General features: G+C 39.0%; 1 long non-coding RNA gene across 1 annotated transcript in view; it reads right to left on the bottom strand.

Annotated features, from left to right (window-relative positions):
- LOC137154712 (uncharacterized) overlaps window positions 1-26120 on the bottom strand; it is a 95461-nt gene extending 69341 nt beyond the window's left edge. Inside the window, exons 1-2 of the long non-coding RNA XR_010920284.1 lie at window positions 25727-26120; window positions 19848-19919 (exon numbers count right to left, since the gene is read on the bottom strand). This is a non-coding gene — a long non-coding RNA (uncharacterized lncRNA). The remainder of the gene's footprint in view (window positions 1-19847; window positions 19920-25726) is intronic.
- Between the last annotated feature and the right edge of the window lie 621 nt (window positions 26121-26741).

Raw genomic sequence — 26741 nt, 5'->3', positions numbered from 1 at the left:
GGTTTCTAGTACTATTTTGTTTGACACTGGTTTAAATGAAAGCCTCTACCCATGCAATCATGTTTTGTTGATCTCCTACAGTAGTCACTTCAAGCAGGTTTAATTGTAATCCTACCCATAGTTCAGTGCATCACTATTAATTTTATTTTATATATAGATAGATTAGATAGAATACAGCTACGTCAAATCATTGGTCTCGGCACACAAGTCTGGTGACGGGAAAACAAATCTAATCAATACTTCATAAATCTGTATGTAAAGTGTTTGGATACTTTTTGTTTATACGCAAACTATTCCTACGCCCACACAGAGCATGATTTTTGACAAAGCTAGCTGCCTTGTCCTGCACTGAACTGCAGACTTAAAAGGACACAAATCAAGCACTACTATAGGTTTCTCTTTATGCGTTTTTTTTTTAAATACACAGAGAAGGTGAATTTCTTCTTTATCATCTTTTTACTTGACCTTTTGATTTTGTTTTATAGGATTTGAGGGAGAACAGTGCTTCTGAAGCATCATCTAAAGAGACAAGCTGGGTGAGGTAATATCTTTTATTGGACAAACTGTTGGTGAAAGAGACAAGCTTCTTGAAGAAGAGCTCTGTGTAGCTCAAAAGCTTGTCTCCTTCACCAACAGAAACTGGTCCAAAAAAAGCTATTAGTTCACCCACCTTGTCTCTCTAATATCCAGGAACAACAATAACAACACTGCAAACAGCATTATCTATAGCCAGGCTAAATGCAGGTAGGTGCTGAATAAGCTTTCCCTGCAAGCTGTGCTCATGCATCTCAATCTTGATCTGTAACATACATGTTATTTCAGATCCTGGAGCTCTGACAAGCAGAGGCTGCCAATTGTACAAAACTCTTCCAAATAACCAAATGATTTTGTGATGTGAGCAAATATTTTTCCCCATTAGGAACAAGGATATTTAAAATTGCCAAACATACCTTCTTTTGTGACTTACAGATTTGAGCCATATTTCCAGAGTGAAAAACCAGTGCACTGAGACACTGAAGTATCATCCAAAATTTGTTAGTGTAAGATGGAATGAAACCCTGTTGCCCTGGAAATTCTCAAGGGATAACACTGGAGGGTTGTTGAAGTAACCACAGTATGCAGATTTTGCATCTTTGAGCTGGTTTTCAATTGACACCGAGCTACATTGGGGTCCACATGCCACTAGACAGCTCAGAGAAAGGGCATAGAGAAGAGGCTTGGAAAACCAAGGGAATCTCTTAAAAGGAAGAAGAGGGATCTGTTACACATCAGTTCTTCAGGAGCCCTACAGAAAGGGGCATTCTCTTGGATCTGAGACAAAGGGTGAAGATTAGAAAGAAAGGTAGTCAGATTATCCAGAGAAATATTTAATGTGGGACAGCTGACAAGTCAGTGCCAAAAATACTAACCATAGATTAAAGTAAATGTTAAGGACCAGTTGCTGCACTCTTACAAGTACATTATTTTATTTTAATAGAATCCTGCTGTCCATTATGGATCCGAGGATTTAATTTTCAAATAGTTGTGCAAATGCACATAAAAATATGCATGCATTTGTCCAAATTTATCTGTACAATTACTGTCATTGTACAGTGTTTGGTATCATGGTCAATTGGCGGCATTTGTGCATGTAATTGCACATGGAAATAAGGTGTGCATACATATATGCACACCTAAACTTTTGAAAATCAGGGTCCTGTTTTGTGTTTCCTTTCTTGATATTGTACACAATACTCTATATTCGTACTCTCTATATATTTATTTATATATAAATATATTTATAGTGTATATTTATACTCTTTTTAAAATACTCGTTATGCATGGCATAGGCTGGTGGGCTCTCACAAGTCCTGGAACAAACCAATATCATGCCATTGCCTTAGGACACAATTTATTGGTTAACCGAATACTCATGAGTAACACCAAAAAAAGCAATTCACCTGCCCCACCTGGGCTGCAGTCCCCAGAGGCTTTTCCCTTGGACAACACACCATTCCCTCAAATCCCCTGCTAGGTAATGTGACAGGTAGGTCATCGTGAACCCTTTCCTGGTTGTTTTAAATAGTCACACATGGTTGCACTTTTTAGAATATATTTATGCTGCATATTTTGCTTGTGTTCATCATGACTTTTTCCGATAAAGTGTTGCCTTAAAGTGTTGCTTTTAGTTTTAAGTGAACCTTTAAAGAAAATTATTAAGCTAATTGTGATCTTCACTCCCTATCATGTTGCATTGTAAGGGCTCTCTAAGAAGGATCAGGTAATTTTCTTTACTGAATAACTAATATAATCTCAATGAGAAGATGGTGGCCCCAAAATATTTTCTTAATACCTCTCTTCAAAACTAGCATTGTTACAGACCAGAACCTGGTAGTGAGCAAATGTCTAGACAAAATGATAGTGAGGACCAAATTTTCAAATGTGGCCTTTATTCGTTAGAACACAGTTTTGTATACACAGGCAACATTCTTGGCACTGTCACTTGCATGCAAGTGATAGAAACAAACAATCTGCAGACAAACTGAGCACAAGATGCAAATAAAATTTGCTCATGTAAATTATTCCACTTTCATTCATAAAGTGATTGGGCATTTACAAAATATGCATTCCATATTTGAACTTTTGACCCTCAGATCTTTCAGACATAGTTTGCTCTTTTACCTTATGCACTTGCTTTCTTACTTCCCTTTCAGTTTGCTCAAACCTTTTTTGTAAATTGCAAATGAAGGGAGAAGAATAATTGAATGATAAAACCATTCCTAACACCAGAAAAGAGACAGGATTCTTCTTCAGTGAAGATTTATGGTCCCCACCTTGTTTCTCTGTAACTTCACACTCAGATAGATGTCATTATAAACCAGAACAGAGGGATAATTAGATTAATAAATTATCCTGTTTATATAGAGGATGAGATTAACCCTCTGCAGAGAACCTACACACCATATGTATCCCTTAATAATATCTAACTCTTCTTTCACATATTTCATGCACAGATCTCAAAGGAGATGGCTCCCCCACCTCAAGCATTCTCTTGTGGTATGTCTTGGCATAACTAGTATGTCTGCCTCAGTTTCCCCTTCATTCACCCACCAAAAAAGGAACACAGCCTTTCTTGGAGTTCATTCAAAGTCCCACCTTTAGGCATAAGTTATTCATATACACATGATAATATCTGCAGAACCACTGTGATAAACCCTCACTTCCCAAAATTCTAGAATACAACAGAATCACAGCAGTTTTCCATGCTCCTTACAGAAAATCATTTCCAGCTCACCCTCCCGAGTGTCTGTCTCCAGTCCGCTCCCAGTTTCTTTGCCCCAGTTCCAGAACCAACTTTCCAGGCCATCTACTTAAGAGTTCTCAAACTCACTTCTTTCCTATGATTCTTCTCCAGCAGACCCAACCCAGGAGTCCTGTGAGAAGGCTCCCCGCAGGTCTCCTCCTCCATTGGTCCTATCCCTGCTCAGGGAACCTCCCTACAAAACCAGTCCCTTGCCAGGGGCTTGCCTTCCCACAGCATTAGAGAATTTCAAAACACTGCGAGCGCTCCATTAAAAGTAAAATATTAACACCTCAAGTTCTTTTTTCCTTTCTTTACACAGTTTAACATTTAAGAGATACTGTTGAGTAGATTTAAACTCAAAATTAGAGTTGATTGAGTATTATTCAAATGATAAATTACTCACAAATGGCAAAATTGACCAAACAACATATTTAGCAAATGTTTTCTGCTAGTCAACCAATTCTACTCAAAATTCAGTTGTTTGGTTGTTTTGGGTTTTTTTAAATCATATTTATGAACCCTAATATAAATAGGTATATTTTCAGATTTTTTAACAGATGTTAATGAAAAGAGATTATTTTTTCCCTGCAGTGTTTGAAAGCTAGTGCCACTGTGTTAGTACACTGGAAGCAGAAAGTAAAGATGACTATAAACAAAAATGAAATTGATCTTTCAACTGAAAGAGAATAGAGGTTAAGGAAGGATCACTCTGTCACTTGGAGAGCTTGAAGTGAAAGAATCTATACTGGAGGTTTAGCTAAATTACTTCAGCAATAACACAGGTTGTTCTTGGGACAAATTTTGGCTGGCTGTGTGCACAGTAAAATAATGAAAACAAAACAAAAAGCACAGCAAAAAATATTGCTCAATTTCATCCCTGCCCAATAAAAAAAATTCAGGCCAATCCAGGGTCTCCAGAAAAATTTTAGCTCCTGCACATAGCCTCCTGTGCATGTTGTACTATGGACTGGGGTTGTGGCTGCTCATAGCAAGAATAATGGATGCACATTAGCACGGCTTGGAGGTAGCAATATCACCTGATTTGTACTATGGAATGGGGTTGTGGCTGCTCATAGCAAGAATAATGGATGCACATTAGCACGGCTTTTACACCTGATTTGAGGGACTGATTGTTCACTTGCCATAATTTGGTCCAAGTACTGTAAATCTGCCAGAAGATTACGCAGGAAACTCCTCCTGTTCTGGGTCAAATTCTGTACTCTTAGACCCATGTGTGGAGGACCACTGATCTCAACTCCTGCATGTGGAAGAGGACTTGAATGCCACAGCACCAATAGAAATGGATATCATCCCCCTCCAACCCTATGGAAGTTACATAGCCAAAATGACAAGTTAATACAGCCTAGTGCTTTGTAATGTTTTTGCAGATCTTCTCTGACCTTCAGGATATCCAGGGGAAACTACAACCAAAGCAGGTTCCTGGTATTGTGACTCCAGTGAAGCCATGATGTCTTTTCCAACAGGAGGGATGATCAGGCCATCTTCTATCAAAACCAATTTTGAAGTACAAATCAGAATTGGGTCAAGCCAATGTCCAATCCTGTTTTTTTAACCCTCTTATTTTCTCATGCCCTTAAAATTGCAGTGCACCCACCACATTGCCATCTTCCCTCAGCCAGTTCTGAAGTTCCTCTCTCCAATCAGTCTCTTCATCCAAACCTATCCAACTTGCCACTATTCCAATAGACGTACAGCTGTGGCTCCGCTTCTATGCAAACTAGTACTGCTACAACTATCTGACCTGTGCTGGATATCCAATTGCTCTTTAGGGTCCTCCTGCATCTCTGGCTTCCCTCATTGTTGCTGTTTGCCCATCTCTCAAATAAATAGCTATCCCCTAGGCCTGGGCTCATGCAGCCTGTTCATTAATATAACCTTAAATACAGTAACTTGGTCTCTCTCTCTCTTTTTAGGCCCTACTATTTTGTTGCTGGAGGTGACTGTTTCTTCTGTCCCATCTGACAAAGCTAGGCTTGATATAGAAGGGTTTTAAAACACAAAAAACCAAAGCACAGTTTACAATCATTCATAACACAGAATCAGCACTGAAATTGTTCAGGTCTGGGAGAATTCAATTCCCCTCTCTCTTGTCCATTTTATACAGACAGAACAAAATGCTTAATTCAATAACTATTTTATTTCCTTTACTGACTTTCCCTTAGTACAAGAGCAGGAAGAACTGAATACACAATATAGTACTTGGTATGTGCCTCAAAAACCTATTTTATTGATGAAAGAAAAAAAATCAAGCTCAGTTACATTTTGAGATTCTCTTTTTATGAGAGGACAGCAGACTCCCCAAATGCAAATAGTAGCCAGGAGCTGTGTACAAACCTTTTCTGATACTTACCCATAGGTCAATATAACAGTATAAGTGAAAGATTCAGTTTGTTAATGCCCTATTCTAAATTACATAAAATCTGATCTGTGAATGAATTTTCTCCATGGTTTTGCTGTCTGGGTGATGATTAGTTTCTAAATTAATTCTGTGAACAGATGATAAGGCAGCATGGATTAGGTTTTCTGGTTTTCAGAGTGCCTTAATTTGTGCAGGTTAATATGACAATTATGAAGTCATTAAGCCTCCTGAAATGCAGTTTGCTTTGTATGGAAAAAGATTTTACAGAATGTGAGTATACCATAATATACTGAAATGAAATACTTAAAGATTTTTAGATGTCCAAAGCAGTTTTGTACTTAAATAAAAGATTAATTGCTTATTCACAGAGTATATGGTGTCTTTTTATAAGTGAAAAAAGCAGCATAGTGAAAAACATGTATGGGAAAAGCAGAGAGATAGTTATATCACTTTTCACAATCTGGCCCTATAATTAAGTCTGCCTTTTTTTTTTTTTTTTTTTTTTAAATGAGAGGAGAGTAGATTCTATCATTAAAACTATTAACAAAAGCCTTAAAGTGGTGTACATTGTACATATAGACCCCTTCTGCCATGAATATCATAAATGCTTAATAGATACAATAGTTTATATGAGAAAAAAAAACAACTTATTGTTCTGGGGGACATAGCATTTTAATTTTAGAGATTCATGTGATAGTATAGATGAAAGGCCTTCATTTATTTTAAATGTGAATTGTAGTTGTTGCACAATTTTAATTATAATTTTAGTTAAAATTTTCAGTATTTTCTTCATAAAAGAAACATTCCCATTATTAGGATTCTTGACTGGAGTCCCAGAGTATCCTGCTGAGGTGTGTCAGTACGCATCTGTGAGAGATGAAAATGGCTAATGCAAGATGGCTGGCACATCTTAGAACCATCTGTTATGGTTTCATTTTAATTTGATTTTTTTGGTGGCTTTAAAGTTGGCATGGCCATTTTTATTTTGTTTTTGCTGAGTTTGTGTACTGACTTTTACTGGTGATTTAAGCATGTATTTAAACCACAATGGGCATAAAAGGTGCATTGGCTAACTAACAAAGGGAGCTTTGATACCCCACTGGATGCAGACTGTACATCACAGAAGTACTCTATTCATTGCAATGGGTCTGCTTTAAAAGAAATAGCTCTGGACAAGCCAGAGGATTTAGGACTTAAGGGGTTCTCCTTATTGTCATCTTACTTCAAAGCTGGGTCTGTATCACTTTGACTCTCCAGGAGTTCCTGTTGCCTTTTAGAGGTTTTCAGGATTTCTGCACTTTTCTTACATCAGTCTAGAATCCTGAAACCTCATAGATTTTTTCTTTCAGGGAGTGGGAAGACATTTTATTTGCAGTGATTTGGACTTGGAGACAGCATGGCCTAGTCCGAATGCAGGACTTGGAATCAGGAGTTCTCATTGCTGTTCCTAGCTGTCCCACAGACCTACTGTATGATCTTAGGTAAGTCATTTGACTGCTCTGTGCCTCATCTTAGCCATCCATAAAACAAGAAGAATAAGTATTTCCCTAATTCACAAAAGTGTTGTGAGGCTTTATAGTTGTGCAGTGCTTAGTGCCAAGTTTTGCTCTCAGGTAGGTGAATGCAACTCCCATTGACTACAAAAGAGAGTTATGCATGTGTATCTGATAGCAAAATTGGGTCCTTAGTCTTTGAAATCAAGACAGGGCACTTTGTGTACCTGCTAAATCCTACTGGATCTTTGATACAATCCAGCCCCTTAGACTTGTTTTTTTAATTTCAACAGAGTTTGTTTACTCTCCCCAGATATATCCAGTTTTACACTCAATTTTTTTTTACTGGAAGCAGAAGAGAATAAGCACAATACAAAAAGAAAATAGAAACACATGTAGTGCAAATCCTGACCTTGTTAATCCTAGCTAGAGTGGTCTGAGGTGGAGCGTGAAACAAAGCACAATGGAGCCCAAGCCATTCTGCATGTATGCTCAAATCCACTTCCTTGCTGCTCTGAAAAATGACAGCCATTCCGGTGTATGAGAGTTGGAGGCCTTAATACATCTCCAACCCAGCAGACCATGCCCTCAAGGGCTGTTGTACACCATCTAAGACAATAGCTGGTTTTTGGACAGTGTGAGAGGTGCTGGGTGATGGCAGCCTGTGATATACAGCAGATCAGACTAGATGTTCTGGTGGTCCCTTCTAGCCTTGAATTCTATGACTATTACTCTCACAGTCATTTCTCATCCCACTGCTCTAGTGAGGTTAGATTGGATTTAAATTTAAAAATATTTAAATTATTGATTTTAATCATGATTTACAACAGCAAGCAAGAAACCCTTTTATTTAAATCATCAATTTTAATCAGGTTTTGCATTTATACTTTATTTTCCCAAAGAAAATTTCATTCTCATTGCTTGGTTACCACTAAAACATGTTGATTTGCAACTAAATATAGTCTTTACACTAAATTTGGTGCTCCCCACCACCACCACCGGGAGAATACACCATGTATGTTAAGAAATGGTATAATTTACATGTATTCAGATCCTTGATTTTACATTTTGTATATTACAAAATGGTGAATGATACATTTCTTTTTACTAGATTTTTTGTAAACACATGATTTGTATCTAGCTTGGTTTGAATGGAAATTCAAATTAAATTAAAAATGCACAAAAATCAGCATTTTAAGTATTTTATTAAACTACCTTAAATATGCTGGATACATAAAAAGAAGTTTATCAAAAAGTTTATTAAAGCATGTTTTATATTTAGAATTGAGTAATTAAAACAGAGGAAGTATTAGTAGCTAGAGAATTGAACTGATTGTTTCTGGTTGTCCTTCAAAATTTTAGAATTAGTAGATCTTATCCTCCGACACCTAGTTTTTATTCTTGGAAAAAGGAAACCAAAAACTTTCCTGCTTTTTCAATTCTCAATTGATTTCTTGACTTTGAATGAACTAGTCCTTGAGCTGAACTAGTTGAGAGAACTAAAATGAAGAAAATATTCTGTTCACAAAGGTTAGTATTGTCAAAAGCAGTTTTAGCATTTCAACAAACTCTGGTTCTAGGAACTCAGTCAGTGATTTCCATCAGGTTAGTGGTTTGACTTTCTTTAAAACTTGGTAACAAACATGTACTCCTTAGTATTATATTTTATATTATACTAAATTATAAATTTAAATTATACTAAATAGATTATAAAAAGACTAATACACTAGAAATATACTATAGAAGACTATATATAGTAGACTATAAATATACTAAGTAGATTATACTAGAGCTTAACACAGGCTGTCAATTTCAAATTTAAAATAGGCACTTTTTAAAAAAGATAAACATATATTAAATTTTTAAAATTCTTTATTTATTTTTAAGAATCATCCATTTTTATCAATCCTGACTCTAACAAAGACTGAGTTCAGAATCCTCTCTTGCTATTGCACAGATGGAACAGTCTCCCTGTGCGCTCTTTCCTTTCTAGTACACCCAAAGATCAGGTGGGTAGGTGTTGGTTCACAATTTAGAAAGACCCAAGTCTTCTTACTTCTAAATTACTTTAAAATCCATTTTAATGAGGACTCTTGAAACAGTTGGCTAATATATTAGTTTATTACAGGGGTGGCCAATCTGTGGTTCGTGAGTCTCATGTGGCTCTTTTACAGTTAAGTGTGGCTTGTGAAGCCCTATGCCCTCCCATTTCCACCTACCAAATTGGGGTGGGGAGCTCAGAGCATCTGTCCTGCAGCAAGGTGATGGGGCTAGAGAATTCTACCCAGTGGGGAGAGGGGTCTTGGAGGGGTCAGTAAGTTCGGCCACCCCAATATATTAACTCTAGAGATGTAAGCTAACCTAGACTGAAACTCATACATGAAATCTGGTGTCAATCTATTTGCCAGTAGATGCGTGTCCACATCTCAGAGCCACCAAAAGTTGGCTACACTGATCATCCCTACTCAGCAGAGGCACAGAACTAGGAAACAAAGATATTGCAGGCCAGCAAAGAAATATTGGCAAGTGTAGACGGAGAAGCTAGGAACAGAACCTCCCTCCATTTTGCCAAGCCAGTTCTGCTAACCCCTCACTTATAAGGAGCACTGAATATTTACCAGAAAAATATCCTCTGATTTTTATGCAATCATTTTTATTTTAAAAACATGTTTCTCTGAACTTACACATTTCTTTTCCAAAGCAATATTAAAACATTTAATCAAGGACAGCTCCTTCTTCCACTCATCACAGACTCTGCCAGCAGGAGGATGAAACTATTATTTAATTTTGGTCACTTTAATGCTGCACCATAGCTAGGCTCTTCACCCTCACTATCAGCTTGACACAGGCAAGGGAGCTCCCCTGAGGATTATTTCAGTGGCTGTCTATACCCCTTCTGTGCCTCACATTATTAGCTTAGAGCTTCCTTTCGGGCAAATTTAGCGAATTTAGCAAATACTGTTCATAGGTTCCCATAGTTGACAAAGAAACTCAATGCTGAAGTTAGGGCATTTGCAGGCTCAAGTAGTGCTGGAGGGCATCTGGGCTCATTACTCATTTCACCATCTGGAAACAGTATATTTATTGTTATTGTTATTTATTGTTACCTCTGCCAGGGCATCTTATTTGAGAGATTATCAATACAGTCAGTGTAGGCCAGCTGCTCTGTTAATTGACTATGCGCCAAATCCATGTACTGTAATTGCATTGACCTAGTAAAATCAGCTTGTTTGATTAAATGTGATTATTTTTCATTTTAATTAATAGAACTGAATTAATTAGAGGCCCTTGGCATTCTGTTGTTTTTCCAGTTGCATTAGCAACCGGTCTCTATTAAAGTTTAATAAGGTAATAAACAGCACCTATAAAGTAATAATCTACAGACTAACTAGGATCCTTTCTCATAGTTCTGTAAGCACAGCTAAGGACTTGATCTGTAACCTGTTTGCTACACCAGTTTTTCTGTATAGAGTTTAAAACAACTGACAAACTTGTGTGGTTTGGGATGTTAAAAAAGAGCCATTAAAGGCTAAAGCTTGACCACAAAATTCACTTCACTCAAGTTTTAGCTGACAAATTACTAGAGGTAAGAGACCAGTTCTTGAGAATTCCCTCATCTTGTAGCAGTCCCAGAGAGAACTATAAAATGAAGAGAGTTTTTTAGGTTGTTGGCTCAACTAAGATAACTTTCACTTTAACTGACTGGACAATACCTGAACCACTTTGCAATTATTATGCATATACTGTGACCATGATAACCTGCGTATGTGTGAACCAAAATTTGCTCACTAAATTGCTTGTCCTTTAAGGATACTCCAAAATATAGACTCTACAGGGCAAATTCACCACTGACCTTAATGGACAATGATTTCAGTGGAGTTACTTGGGGTGAACTTGGCTTTAGAAATATGCCAAGAACCACCATGCCCCCATATGTTGGTTTAATTTTCTCCAGATGTCCAACATGCACAATTTTGTTGAGGGAGACTGATAATTAAGGCTGCGAGTTGGTCAGGAGGTCACAGAAGTCACCAATTCCACAACCTCTGTGACTTCTGCAGCCACCCATTCAGCAAGCCCCGGGGACCACTCATGCGGCAGGCGAAGCAGCAGGTGGATAGGGGCAGCCAGCTCCCCCCACCAGAGCAGGGGCCAGCTGGTAACTCCCGAGACCCGTGGCACCTACCGGTAGCCCAGGAGCAACTAAGATTTAGTCATAGGTATTTATAGTAAAAGTCATTGACAGGTCATGGGCTGTGAATTTTTTTTTTTTTTTTTTTGCCCATGACCTGTCCTTGACTTTTACTAAAAATACCCATGACTAAATCTTAGTCTTACTGATAATGCGTTTAACAGCTCAGGTCTCAGTGACCCCTATCATAGTCCTTTGCTGATCCAGTACCCAGAAAGTAGATATTGTTTCACTAGAATATTTTAAATTACAACTGCAACATTTGGACTTACTGTACTTGGTTTTCTTTATGTAGATATAGCCTATAAAAGAATAAAAATCCAACTGTCTTAATTTCACAGTGTAACAGCAGCCAATACGGGACAGGCAAAATTGTTTTTAAGCTCCATATAAAGAGTTTCACCTAGACAGAAATATTTTTTTCCAAATATCTCTCAAAAGTGATTTCATTAGTTATTCTGGTGAATAAAGCCAAAATACCAACAAAAGTATGTGGATAAGCCAACTTAAATATCTGAATAGTGAAGATTTGCACATACTAAGTGAAAACTAAAGTACAAAAAGATATTATTTGTTAGGCTTTAAAAAAACCAAACAATCTATAAAGTGAATTAGCACTGGAAAGATAACTGTGATAGATCAAAGGGCACATTTAATTGGGAGCTAAAATGGCAGTAACAAATGGGCAGAACAAAGGTCCCTAACAGTCTGGGATGCCATAGAAAAAGCTGGTACTCATACTAGCTGGCCAGCTAGATCACCTCTGTCCATGGCCTAGCAAACAGAAGTCCTTAGATCATTTCTGAGCTTGGGTCTCCTGTGTCAAAGTTTTTAGTTCTCAGCGTGAAGTTTTCTTTCCTTCTCAGCATTCCATTCATCACAGCCCCTTAGCTCTTCCCCTTATTTAATTAAAACCAGAGGCTGAATGGAACAATCTCTGTTCTCAAAGACTCAACCAGCCAGTAAGGGATGTTCATACAACTAGCCAGCAGGTAGTTGTTGGCATCCACCTTGTAATGGAAATATTGACAAATCTTTCTCCCATTCTGAGAATAGCTTTACTTTATGCGCCTCTTGGGTTTTCAACTGGGGTGCAAAAACCTCAAAACACAACCTCAAGCAGCAAAAGGAATTACAGTGTGATTCTCACGTTAGCTGCCATAATCCTTCCCCATACATGATAATCATCTTGACTAATTTAATCATGTTTTAAAATGTTTAGAGCAATTAAAGTTGCTGAAGCTCTATGGGGCTGAACTATTCAGTGCATGTACTGACACTGGAATAAAATCCACAGAAATGCTCAGGTTCACTATCAAGAGAACACAAGATGACAGAATCCCTCAAGAAGTTTGCCTCTTTTGGAAGGGCCAATCCTATTCGAAGTAAAACACCCAGGGCCCCTCTCTTCTCCATTCAGGACTTCCCAGCTCCTTGAACTGCCCACTGACTGCCTAGTCAGACTGCCACAGACTGGCTCCTCCAGTCTTATTTTGGGAAACTCCTCAAATTCCTCTCTCCAGGGACCAAAAAGCAGAGCAAAAAATCAGGTGGGATCAGATGGATTAGGGATTGGTTTACTATGCTCTAAATGCTGGGTTTGTGTAAAATAGGCATAAAATGATGCTTTAGGGGGCATGCAAGGTCATGTGCCCTGTCCAGATTTGCTGCTTAGCTTATGCTGAGCATGCTTAGTAACACTGCTGAAGCCTGCTGCCCTCATTCTGCCCCCCACTATTGGCAAACACGGGTCATCTCTGGGGAAGAGCAGACCCCAGTGTGGTCCTTTATATAGCGAAGTCCCTAAACCCCTCCTCTCAGGGGCCTTCCTTATCTCTGAGGTGTTAGTCTTCACTCCTGTATCAATGATTGACAAATATTCCTCCTGCTCCCTAAGTGACTGAACTGGAATTGAAGGGGAGCCAAGCTTGTGCGTATAACATTAGGGTCTAACAAAGGTATCTGGGGATGGGATGTTACATGCCCTGGCTATGCTCATGAAACACAGTTATATTCTGCACTAAAAAAAACAAAAAAAATTAATAAAGCATGCCCAACTAATAGCACCCAAAGTGTGGGTACCCTTGTACTATAGGCTACTGCACTTGTACATTTCTGAATTTGTGTTTTATTGCAAAATATATATACCAAAGATCAGTCAATCTCAGATCCCCTGTTCAAATCTTTTGAAGTTCATCAAGGAAATTTTCTCTTCCAAGTCTTACCTATAGGGCTCTAAGCTTGTATTCTTTAGTTGGTTTTTTTTGAAGTTCTGACCTTATTTGTCTTGCTACTATTTTCCATGCCAGCTCAAAGGCGGGAGTGATGACTGCATCCAAACACAGGCTTCCTGCACAGTACAATGTAATGTACTGCCAGAGCTACTTGGACAGCCAGCATGGGCCAGAATCTCATCTCACTTTAATAAATGACTAGCAATCCCTCTGATTTCAGTGGAATTACTTCAGAGTTAATTTGATGTAACAGAGGAGATTTTGTTCTTAGGTGTATATGGGTTTTGTTGGTATTTTTTTTAATATTACTGTGGAGACAATTTATCAGCTATGACATAAAATACCAGAATGGTGAATTTCAACAGATGAATAATCTTAATGAGAACTACTTAATTTTCAAAGTGTATTTTTAGTAATACTTACTTGATATTGCTGAGCTTTCCTTCTTTTTGGACATTAAAGGGTGGGTGGGGGGTGTGTACATGTGTGTGTGTAAACCTTTTTAGCAAACAAAGGCTCCCTCTAGTGGCAAGATCAAGGGAAGGTTGACAACAACTATTTAAATGAAAATCAAAGAGTCACTGTTTTTTCTGATTCAATTTTTCCCCCAAGTCAATTTCAAAACTGCAGACACAGGGAAAGTCACCCCTTTAATGACAAGAGAAAAGATAGGGAGAAGAGAGAAACATGATAGCAAAGGAAAGATAAGAGCCCATGTCCATGAGGCAACAGAATTCAAATAGCTTTAATAAGACCAGTGTGAGGAAGTGTTCCAAACCACTATCACACAGATATGGTTTATATTAATGAATTGCTTTAAACAGTGTCATATCACCTGCTACAGAAATTTAAGAAAAATAGACCATCCTGACCCCTTGGAGCATTTGCTAACCAGAGTGACAGCAGCTAGCTTTTCCTCAAGTTGAGTCCTCTGGCTCAGACTCAGAAAGGGGGTGATGCACCGCCCACTCTTTAGGAGGGCTGGTATTTCTGCCATTGTTTTATCTCGCCTTTTGGAATCTCTTTTCTTGTCCTGATGGAAATAATGGCTGGGAGGCTCAGGGGTTTATTCTAAGGATATCCCAAGGGATGAACTGCACCTTTTCCTTAGGGAGCCTGCCCCCCACGATGCTACTTTCTGTTGGCTTGAGAACCTTAACAGAAGAATCCAGAGGATGCTCTGGCCTACACAGGTAGCCCATGCAGAAGGCCTTGGGGCCTTCAGTAACCAGAAGGTACCAGGTGTGGGCTTTGCAAGAACCAGTCTCCAGTTTAACAGGATCTGAAGCAAAAACTGACTGCAGGTAGTAGCGCAGCTAAACACAGTCCACCCAAGGGTAGAGGGAGCAGGGCCAGGAGGCTGGTGGGAGTTGTCAGGTGTCTGTGCCAGATCTCAGCTTTGGTTTGAATCACTATACCTTGGCCTGGAAGACAAAGGCGGTGGCCAAGGTGGGGGACAAAGCCTTTAATTAAGAATACCGGCTGCCAAATAGCCCTGGGCAGTTCTGCACCTTTTCAGTCTTGTGAGGCGAGGAGGAAAGGAAGCTTCTTTGCCTGTCCAAGGGAGGCTTAAACAATCCTGGACTAGCTTGACCCTATTAATGTGCCTGGCTGCAGATTGACTATGATGCAGAGGTCTTCTTTGATGCTTATTAGCAAGAGAAAGAAACCTTTGCCTTCCACTTCTTTCTGGGCTCATTTGCCATTCCTACACAACTTGCGGTGTGGCACAGGCTGCAGCCACTATGTCAGTGAAAAGGAGCAAATTTTTAGCATTTTAAATTAACAATTCCAGCGTCTAGCAAAAGGCAACAGCAATCAGGACAAATTCTCTGGAGTACCACCTGCCACCCAAATGGTCCTAGAAATGTTATGGACCAGACTATAACAGCCTTAGAAAATGAGTCTTGAAAATTCGAAGCTGGCAGCATTAAATAACTGTGAATGAAACCAGTCTTTTGTATACAGACAGCAAATCTTCTCCTAAATCCCTGACTTTCTGAAAGAATCATCTCATCACATCCTCTCAATAATCTTTTGCCATCCATTGAAATGAAGAAGGCAACAAACTGTGGGTCCGGAAACCAAGCTGTGCTATTATTTGTAAAGATAGCTGTCTGACCTTATTAAAGTTTAATGTGTTTTGTGTTAGTGGGGAAAAGGATTTTATTTTATGTCTACTACAGACTTTTTCCCCTCTGGAACTGCAGAAAAGGTCATTAAAGTAGAAAACAGAGTTTATGTTCTGGCTTTTTTACACACTATAGGTCAAAAATGACTCATTAGTCAAGTGGAAGTGTGAGGGTATATATATAAGTTAACACTATTATTTTTCATGTTTTCTCAGAAAACACACAGGGACTAGATGTGCAAGCCAGTAGGTTTTTTTTTTTTTTTTTTTATGCTAAAGAATTTCTGCAGGCTTATTTTGTTTTACTTAGAGGGTGAATAGTAAAGATTTTTAAAATAAGTTATGTATTGCTCACAAAAGCTAAGAAGGTTGGCAGCAGTTAAGAGCAAGGGAGTAAATCTAATGCTTTAGGCACACGGCCCATACTATTAAATAAATTGCAGCTAAAATTTATTCTCATTCTAGTATTAGTTATTAAAAAGTATTTCTGAAATTCTTCAAACCCAGGAGAGACATGTTAAAGTGCCAGCTCCTGTTCCTATTGAGGTTAGTACCAAAATCGGCATGGATACAGTCTTGCTTCTGCTGAAGTCCAAGTCACAATGTAACCTTTACAGCTAAAAAAATAATGGCAAGAGTGTGCAGGGGAGGGGGGAATGTGGTGGTTCAATAAGCTCATAAAAATTCATGAGAGCGCCTCATCTTGCCCTTTAGGGTACAGCTATGAAACACCGCTTCTTAATTGGCCAGAGAAATGCTTCCCATGGGTTGGAGTTTTCCAAAGTGGAACCATCTGACAACATGATTATTTATACGTTACATTAAGGTATCAATACATGGAGCGCTCTTGTATAGAGAGGACTTCTACTGGATCGTTTCACCAGATAATGAAACTTTAGAAGTCAAAATCTTTGCTTTGTGACTGAAGGAAGGACAGCAAAAAGGCTCTCTGCTCATTTTTGTAAACCAATATTTGCTGACAGTCTCGAACTAACTGAATTAAATTTAAAGTAAACTATTTTGGCCTTAGACACATGATTGCTAGAGAATCTCTCTAGTGGTTTTGATAGAGAATACTCCTCAGAAAGCTTCCATGAAAAAAGATTTGAACCCTTGATAGTTGCTAACTGATGTCCTTCAACATCTAATAAATAGGATATGAGAAAGCAGTAACCAATCAGTAAAATTATGAGGATTGTTCTAGCAGTAGAGCTGTGCAGGTGAAGGCAGAGAGAAATAATGGTTTCACAAAATCATGAGACATTTTGTGTTTGCTTTGAATTTTAAGGGAAACCGGGATGCTTTTCTCCACCCTCTGCCCCAGAAGTGAGAAATTCCTTTCTGGTTGGATAAAAGCTATGCGAACTGAACCTAGTAAGCCCTGTAGGCCTCATACAAAAGAAATATTTTAAAAGGCACCTCTGACGTGTATAGTGACAATACCCCATTATCCCCAAGGGCATCTACCCAGTTCCCTGCTTATTATTTTAGTCTGCCAACCTGGACCCATTTTGGGCACTAAACGGTAACCTTCAGCTAGAAAAATTTCATTGCTACCACATTAGGGACATGTCTGGTGGTCACCACCAGGGTGGATGCAGATGCTGAAAGTGGTGCAGTTTTTCTAAATCATGTAATGTTTAAACATTGAGGCATCCCATCTGAAAAAATCATTAAAAAATAAATCACAAAAGGGCCATAATTTGTAGAAACAGTCTAATTTTGACCAAAATTGGCAGAAAGTTTCTAAATACAATTGATAATACAACTATGTACTCAAAAATAGTACTGTTTTGGAAAGTTTGGGAAATATTTAGCACCCAGGTGATATATTTTTATACCTTTTCCCATACTTTTGTGCCTTAGGTCAAAGCAAAACTCTGTAGTCACAAGACAGTATGAGCTTGTTTGTACCATGTAGTGCATCAAAATATTTGCCATTTCTAGAATGGACTGATTTGAGAAAAGTTTTTCTGTCTGCTATTTTTATGAAGTTATGCAGCCCCAACCTCCCTAATTATAAGACATATTTTTGATGTTATCTGCTCAGCTGAGACATAAGTATAAAGCACACATGGAACAAGTGTAATTGTCTTATCACTGAATAAAATGACAATACACAAACTACTCATATAACAATAAAGACTCTTTGTAGAAGGGCTGTAGAATGTCTTTTATGACCATATTGTATGAATAACAAAAGTATAACCACCTCCTCTTATGTAACCCCTAGTACTGAATGTGTAATGCAACAATCCTTCAAGCTATATTTATTCACAAAAATAGTCACAGTAATTTTCAGATAGTTAAAACATTTCTACTCCCCCTCAGAATTTGTGTTTGATGTTTTTAATACTCAGTTGCTATACCTCATCACTGTCACAGTTGCATGCATCGGGGCATACCAAATCTTCCCTGCACCATTTGCATCTGCTTGTTGCACAGGTATTCAGAGCCACACTGCACAAAGGTGAGGATAGCTTCCAGAGGAGATGGCAGCACCATCATGTTAGAAACAAGATGTCCTGTGCTATCTATCTTTGAGGATGAGAACTGAAAGGTCAAATATGGCGTGATCATTTTGTAACAAGTGTTCATCCATGGGGAATATGGTGGTTTTGTTTTTTATTATTTTTCTGCATGAGTTCAAGAGTGTAGTAATTATCTGGTTTCACCCACATAGTTGATACTGGGGCATTTAGTGCACTGTACACCACGAGTTGTGATAGACATGTTTATGACCCATGCAGGTTTCCTCAAAGGAAGCCTGGACAATACTTTAAAAAGCTAAGCCTAGAAACTTAAATTCATAACTCTGCTAAACACCAAAAAAATAATGGATTTAATAAAGACACTGGATTTATGTATGTATGATTCATTACAACAATCTGTAATCTAGGCTATGTCTTCACTGACGGCGGCAAATTTGCCACCGGCAGATGGACTTATCTGGATCGACTGAGCAGTCAGTGAAGACCTGCTCAGTCGATCCAGAAATTGACGTATTAAGACCACCTTGTCAAGTGGTGTAGCGCTGCGTCAACGGGAACATGGTTCCCATCGGCGCAATGCAGACGGCACGCATAACAGAAGCACAGAAGTCAACAGGAGTTACGCAAGTGTTTTGCGTAGTTTGCATAACTCCAGTCGACTGCCACCGAATCTCCGAGGTAAGTGTAGACAAGCCCCTACTAACCCTCCTTTATCCTATGACTTAGACGTATTAACTGCCAGCTTTACCTTGAATGGTTTCTTGCAACGTGTTAGCTTCTTATCTACTCCACTCTTGTACCTATCTGAGGCATTCTGGGCTTGTCTAACCTTGAAACTCTACAGCGGCGCAGCTACAGCACTCCGATTGGTGTACATAATCCACCACTCCAAGAAGTGATAGCTAAATCGATAGAATACTTCTTCTAGTGACCTAGCACTGTCTGCATGGGGGGAAGTTAGGTTGGGCTTAATTACATTGCTATGGGGTGTGATTTTTTTCACATCCATGAGTGACATACCTGGGACAACCTAACTTTTTAGTTAAGACCAGGCCTACAAGTACCTTTCCTAGACCTGAAAAAGAGCTGTGTGTAAGCTTGAAAGCTTCTCTCTTTCACCCACAGATGTTGGTCCAGTAAAAGCTATGACCTCACCCAACTTGTTTCTCTAATATACTGGGATCAACACAGCTACAACAACACTGCAAAGATTAATGTATGTACAGTTTATATTTCCCTTCATAATTTAACAATCTTGTATTGTCTGTAGAATACAGGATCTAATCAGACAGATTTTCGTAAGTGTACATTCAAAAATACACAAACACTTTGTACGCAGCTTATTTGAGTGTGTAAACACCAATGCTTATGCAACCTCTGACATTTGCACATATGCAAATCAGGGGCTGTACACGTGCACTGAGTTTCTAGTTTTGCAGACGCACACACATACTTCAACATTTAGCACCTTAGGACAATCTGAAATGTTTTTCCTAAGAATGGAAACAGCGGCATCACAACTTAGAATTACAAGGAAAGAGTTACAACAGGATCAGTAGGACAATAGGTTGAAATAATATGTTCCAAGGGTGCAGACAACTGTAATCAAAGTTTTGAAAACATTCAAAGACTGGATACTTACAGTTCAAATGTTCACGTAGTGTGGAATGCTAGAGGATTTCCTCAAAAGAAGAAAATTTTGTTGCTGCAAACTCTGAAAAGGATAAGAGAATAAAGTTTATATAAAAAACTGATTAAGAGAACAACCCACTTAAATTGCAAGGTACCCAAACATTCATAATTGTTTGATTAATCTAATCTGTGAATAATAGAAAAAGCTTTAACAAAATGGGCAGGAGAGTCATTCCAGGACAAGCACTCTGTGAATATTTGTTCAAGCTAATATTCACACCACCTTTGTCTTCTGTAAATATTCATAGTATAAGGCAAGAGGCTTCAGCCAGGGAGCAGAACATTCTTGTGCTAGGCACCATATAAACATGTAATTAAAAAAACAGTTGCTGCCTCAAAAGGCATATTGTAAACACACTGTATTAAGTTTAGGTACCACTGAAGGCTAGGGATTGTATATACAATTGTGTTCTACTCCCTGGTGAAGAGTTACCACAGTTCCTACAGGAACTAAAATCAGTAGGAAGTGATTAAAGTGAATCATTCTCATTGTAAACCCCTCCAGGGAGGTACCACTCCCTGGGAATAGTCACATATCCTTGTTCAAACTGGTTTTCCAAAGACTACAAAAACAAAGAATGGGTTTTTGGCTTAAACTGCATTTAAACTGAGTGGGGCCTTTTTTCTGATCCAGCCAACAGACTTGCGAAAGAGTTGCAAATTACTATGGCCCAATAAGATACATGGGTTTTAATTGTTAAGATAAAAACATTACAGAGAATATATAAAGGATAAATGTGCTTGCTTAGAAAGGGCTGCATATTAACTTGTAACTGCCAGCAATACAGTGGTCAAAGCCCTTGAAGAGAAAGCAAAGTACAGGCACTGGCTTTTACGCAGACAAGCTTGCGCAGGGAGCTGCGCAACCTTAAAACCCCACTCAGGGGAGAGAAATGCAGGTCTCCACCCAAGAAGGGTGACAGCTAGGAGACAGAAACCTTGAGTGGGTGCCCTTGAGGACCACAGAGGGGGATACAAAGACACTTAGCATATGATGAGACAATAGGTGGAGAGAACAAACAAACAGAAAAGAAAAGGACAAAGTAAAAGGGAAAAGATTACGATTAGCATAATAAGCAGCAATCTTGGCACACCAAATGCTCTAGCTGTTGTTCTATAGGCATTACAGAAAATATGAATTTTACTCTTGAAGAATTTACTCTTGAAGAATTACTCTTGAAGTTCAGTGTTTGCAAATAAATCAATAAAAGGGTTTGAAAACAACAAGTTACATTAGGAGAGGAGAGGGAGGCTATTTGCAAGAATATTTACAAATACCTTTTTGCTGTGTTCAGCAAGCTCTCTCTATAAGCTGCTCAATTTTCATGGTAGACCTTCTATCCCCATGAGAATAACCCATATATGGGACGGGAAATGCCATTAGAATTGAGTTTCCTCCTAATTTGTCTGTCATGTAGGAGAAATACACCCTAATTTTTCTGTCATATGGGAGAAATCCAATGATCCCCCTTGTCTCCACCTTGCCACCTCTTCAAGTTACGGCTCATGTAAGGCACTCTTCTGACCACGGCTGATCCCAGAATTCCCAGCTCATCCCACCTCCCATCTGAGGAGGCTGAACAAGTTATACTCAACTCCATGTCACAGCCTTTCAAATTACTGGAGATGGATTTGCAGAGAAAATATGGCAGAGCCTAAGCAGGCCCCCACAGCCTGGATCATTCCTCTTCCAAAGGTGAAACTCCATAAAGTCTCCCTCATAGCTGAGTGGTTGTCTACATGGAGCTTATCTACACCACAGTAGCTACAGCAGCCCAGTTACAGCCCTACAGCTGTGCCACTGTAGCATAAACACTTCCTGCATTGACAGAAGGAATTTTTCAGCCTACCTGGGTCCACAGTGCGGGTTAGGTCAATGTAAGCACATCACATAGGGCATGAAATTTCTCACAGTCATAAGTGACGTAGCTAGATTGATCTAATATTTGGGTGTAGACCAAGCATGTAAGCATGGCAAGCTGGGATGTAAATCTCTGGTGCACTAGCTTGCCACACACTAACTGATCATGCTATTGCTGTTTCCAGTACATCAAAGTGCACAACAGAACTCTTAGTGCCGAGTAGCAGGGTCCGCATGACAACATAGTGCACAATATAGACTAGTGCACTGTACATCTACACCCTGGCTTTATGCCCTCTAACTCTCACTATAAATGTCTTGAGTGAGAGGGAAGGAGCCCCTAGACTCTCTTCCCCCTTGTAATTCAGGCCAAAATCTCACCCTTCTCATTATATTCTGATACTATTTGCTGATGTTCCCTTATTTTCTTTTTCTAATTAATAAAATACATAATTACCTTAAAGGTGTGTTGTGATGCTTAAAAAGTGTTAGAATTATTACTTTGATAGACTTTTTATAAATTCTTTAGGTCTTGCTATCCTGTTAGTTGCTCCCTGAAAACTGTAATGAATTAAAAAAGTAACTTGTCTTTTAGCTATGCGTTCAGTTTCTTTCACCCACTAGTCTATTGGTTATTTAGGTACTTGGAAATCTGCCCAAAAATTTAGGCCTAATTTACACTTATAAGTGCCACATTGCTATGACACTCAGGGGTGTGGAAAATTCACACCCTGGGCACTTTAGCTATGCTGACCAAAGGCTAGTGTAGATGTGCTAGGTTGATGGAAGAATACTTCCACTGACCTAGCTACCACCACTCGAGGAGGTGGTTACCTACAAAGATGGAAAAACCCTTTTTGTCACTGTATGAAGTGTCTACTATGGTGCTACAGCAGCATAGCTACAGCTCAATAGCTGTGCCGCTATAGCACCCATAGGGTAGACATGATCTTAGCATTTGTAATATCATTGCAGAACTGGAGAGAAACTTTTTCCTCCCATTGTGAGGTTTATTGATAGGTGTGAGAGTTAGAGTCAAATGCACCTTGTGCCGTTATTTATACCACTGCCACGTGATTCTAATTTGGAAGCATTTTATACCCACTTTGCATTAATAAAAATGTCTACACAAGGGACAGGGCAAAGGCCAAACAGCAGGGCCAGCTCTAGACCAAATGGCACCCCACTCGAGGAGTGTATTCAACGCCTTCCACCCATTCGTTAAACTTTTGAATACATTATTTTTAATGCATTTGTAGCCCCTTTCAAGACTTCGATGCACAATTTGCATGCATGATTTATCCTTATCATATAAGACAATAAATTTGTATGATAGGATCACATATATACCCACGAGAGCATGGCTGACAACATTCTAGGAGGTTTGAGGAAAATGTAGTTCTCTGAAAGTATGGAACATTCCTCGAGATTCTACAAAGGCCCAGAACATTCTATGAGGTTAGTGAAAAATTAATCCACACACGGAATACCTGAAACATTTTACTTCAAACATTCTATTTTCCCTTTTGTCACTAACAATAAAAACAGTACCCTGAGCCCCAATCCTTCCAAGCCCAGCACCCCAAGTAATCGTCTGGGTCGCCTGCCCCTAAACCCAGCATTGCCAATCAGTCCCTTGTGGCACTGCATCAGTTCTCATTTTCTAGAGCGGGGGGTACTCAGTTATTTTTTGTCAAGGTCCAAATTTCTTGGTTAAGGCATAGTCAAGGTCCAGACTCCAGAGACAATAAAAACAACGATAAGATGATGATTTTGGGATCCATTAAAAAGCATCTGGAAGTCTGGATTTGGCCTGCGTCCACCCATTGACTACTCCTATTCTAGAGCATCTAAACAGAAGAAATGAAGAGCACCATTGTGTGTTACTACTAGCACTGAAGACTGTTAAAATTAAAAGATTTTTAAAATATTTTTTCTTTTAACAATGTATGCAGTCAGTTTACTTTATGGACATTTCTTTGACAGTGAAATAAGACTGATCAGTTTCACTTTCTGATTCTCTAACACTAACAGAACACTGTTATCTGGGTTTCCAATACCAAAGTAGAATGCTTAAAATTTGAAAAAGAAATAAATCTTGTTCTCATGCAAATTTTTTTTTTTTAAGAATATTTTGCAATATCTAGCCAAAAAAGTATGAAACCTCAAGTCCTGTCAACCAAAATCCTCTCAAGTCAAACAGGAACTTGGTGTTTACAAGGAATGCAAAATAGAATCACCTGTCGTAATCTTGTCTTTATTGGTACCTCCCATGAAAATTCTAGCTGTAGTTCCTTTGACTGAAATTTGGGACTATGGTGCCATCCTGCAAACACTTACATACACACTTAACTTTAAGCATCTTAAGATTACTCACATGCTTAAAGATCAGCACATGTATAAGTGTTTGAAAGAACAGAATCTACATCTGAAACTTTCAATATTCCAAAAAATTGCCTTTTGCTTTTATTTGTTAGGCCCCTATCATGCTGCCACTTAAGGTTCTTCTGAGTTGCTGGGTGCCTCCTGCAAAGTGCTATCTGTTGTGGACCCTGGCTACAAGGAACACCAGCACCTTAAATCAAGGCATTGAGACTCAGCAGTGTAATACAGAACTTTCCTGAATATAATTCTTATCAATCATCGTGTCTACAGTGCTTGAGCCGCTTTCACATCATACTTTCTAAACTTCCAAAGTCTGTGCCAATGTAAAATCTGGACAGGATCTGGGTGCAGGCAGGGTTAGATTAAGACATAGGCAGCTCCTGAAGTCACATGATAAGATAAGAATTTCAGCTTTAATTAAAAAATACTTCTAGCTGGATGCAAGAATATCTTGAAAACAGATCCCTACCTAAGTCTGAAGACAGCCTGAAACAACAGCTCAGAGAAATAGGAATTGTACCATTCTGAGTTCTGCTGTACACAACCTATTTGGTAGTGGAAAAGACTATCATTTCTTTTAAAGGTAATACTAAGACAATTCCTCAGCTACTTGATGTAACAGCTGCTATAACAGGAATGCATTTCCCTTTCAGTGCATTATTACATTTTATGTTTACTATCACTTTGCTAGGGTGGTGGTGGAAGGGGAAGATGGAAGGAAGAAAAATGACAGAAGGAATGGCCAGAGACATGAACCAGAACAAAGATAATAGCAATAAGTAGGGTATATAAATGTTGCATTATCATTTAGCAAATGGTTTATATTTTACCTAAATACTTCATGGACACATTGGCAATGATACCCAGCAGAAGGAAATCCTTCCTTGCTATTCTTTAATATGTGGCCTTTGCTTATATCATTTCAATTTGGTAAAACCTTACTCATCCACGTTGTTTATTCTTCGCTCCTATTCAAAATGAGCTCAAAAAACTTTCCTCTCTCAACATTATTTTAGTACTTATTCTATATATTTGCTGTTGGATTATGTGGTAGTTTGACATTTACTTATGCACAGCATAACGCAACACTGGACGGAGACAACAAGGGACTCCCAGGAAAGGAGAGAAGACATATGCCTCAAATAGTCTACGGTTTGGTGGGGTGGCTTACAGGTAGGGGTGGGGAAGGGGAAATCTAGGGAGAGACATGCCTCTTTCAAATTTGCAGAGACATGTCTCTCTATATATGCTATCACCTATTCCCCCACAACAGCTCCCTCCAAAACTAGCATTTGTCTCACTTTAAAGGTGTTGGCTCACTTGAAAAGCACCATAGTAAACAAGTTGTGACAGCATTTAGGCCTCTAAGCAGGATCCACTACCTAAGGGCTAAAAATTCCCACTCCCTTCCCCTAAACTAGGGGGAGGAGGCATGAAGCCTCTTCTAGCACATCCCCATCATGTTATTGTGTATGCAAAGGGGGGACAGGACAGACAGGTGTATCAATTCAAATCCACTCCCCTTAGGGGAACCAATCAATTCAAATCCCAACACATCAGAGCAATGAATCAATTCAAAGTACCTCTCTATGGTCTTCCCTTCAAGGCTACGTTGCAGAACATCCTGCTTGCTGGTTTTCAGTTTTCTACTTCCTTCACACCCTCCTGAGGGCTTGGCCTCCTCACACTTCCTCCCTGTCCCTAGCCAGTAGGGAAGGATGGGTTGGTATCACTGGGATCATCTTCACCTCAAGTTTCACAGTGGTAGAACTCCCTCCCTTCAAAACCTGAGCAAGAGGAGGGCTGCTGGGTCATTCTTCACCCCTCTTTACAAGCATCAGAGGTAGTTAGAAAGCCATAGAGGAAGGGTTTATTCTGCACAGCTGCCTCCCTCCCCTGGTACTAGCACCTACACTGCATTTTAGAGCTCTCCTTTGAGGCAAACACAGCTGAACGGGTTCACCAAGGTAAAGGGTTGAAAGGCTAGTCTTTATGCAAGATTTAAAGAGACAAACCTCTCATTAAACACAACCAGGATTTCTAGCCCCCTGCTTGAAGATCTGTCTGGAGATTACTCTGTGCTCCTGTGGGTCAGTGCAACATTGGCTTAATACCTAATGCTTTAATGTCTGCGCAAGGTGCCAAAACAAATGTTATAACATATAACTGTCAAAATATTAGGAAGATATTTCTGAAGCAGTAAGTACAATCCTAAAACAAAACAAAAAAATGAAATCCACTGGACCAAATAATAATAATAGTCACCTATAACTAGTGATGCATCTGAACCACATCTTAAACCTCTTGTATTTTGGAGAAATTTGGATCACATATAGACCCAAACATTGCAGCACAGACTGACCCATCTTTGTAAAATGCATGTGTATCCACATCAGATCCAAATCCTCTTTACAGTGGAGAAAGTCGGATCTGGTTTCAAATCTCATGGTTTAAAACCCCATCCTAACTGGTGCTTCATGTGCCAGAATGAGCTAGCTAACTCAGAAACTTCCCTAAAAAAGAAGGCATTGTTTACAATTTATTCTCACATATCACAGGAACTATAGCTTTCAACTTGTTAAAACCCTAACATATGAC

This window comes from Emydura macquarii, unplaced genomic scaffold, assembly GCF_026122565.2.
Source record: "Emydura macquarii macquarii isolate MOO-44397 ecotype Brisbane River unplaced genomic scaffold, CSIRO-AGI_Emac_v2 contig_295, whole genome shotgun sequence".
NCBI lineage: Eukaryota > Metazoa > Chordata > Testudines > Chelidae > Emydura > Emydura macquarii.
This window is presented reverse-complemented; position numbering and strand designations above follow the sequence as displayed.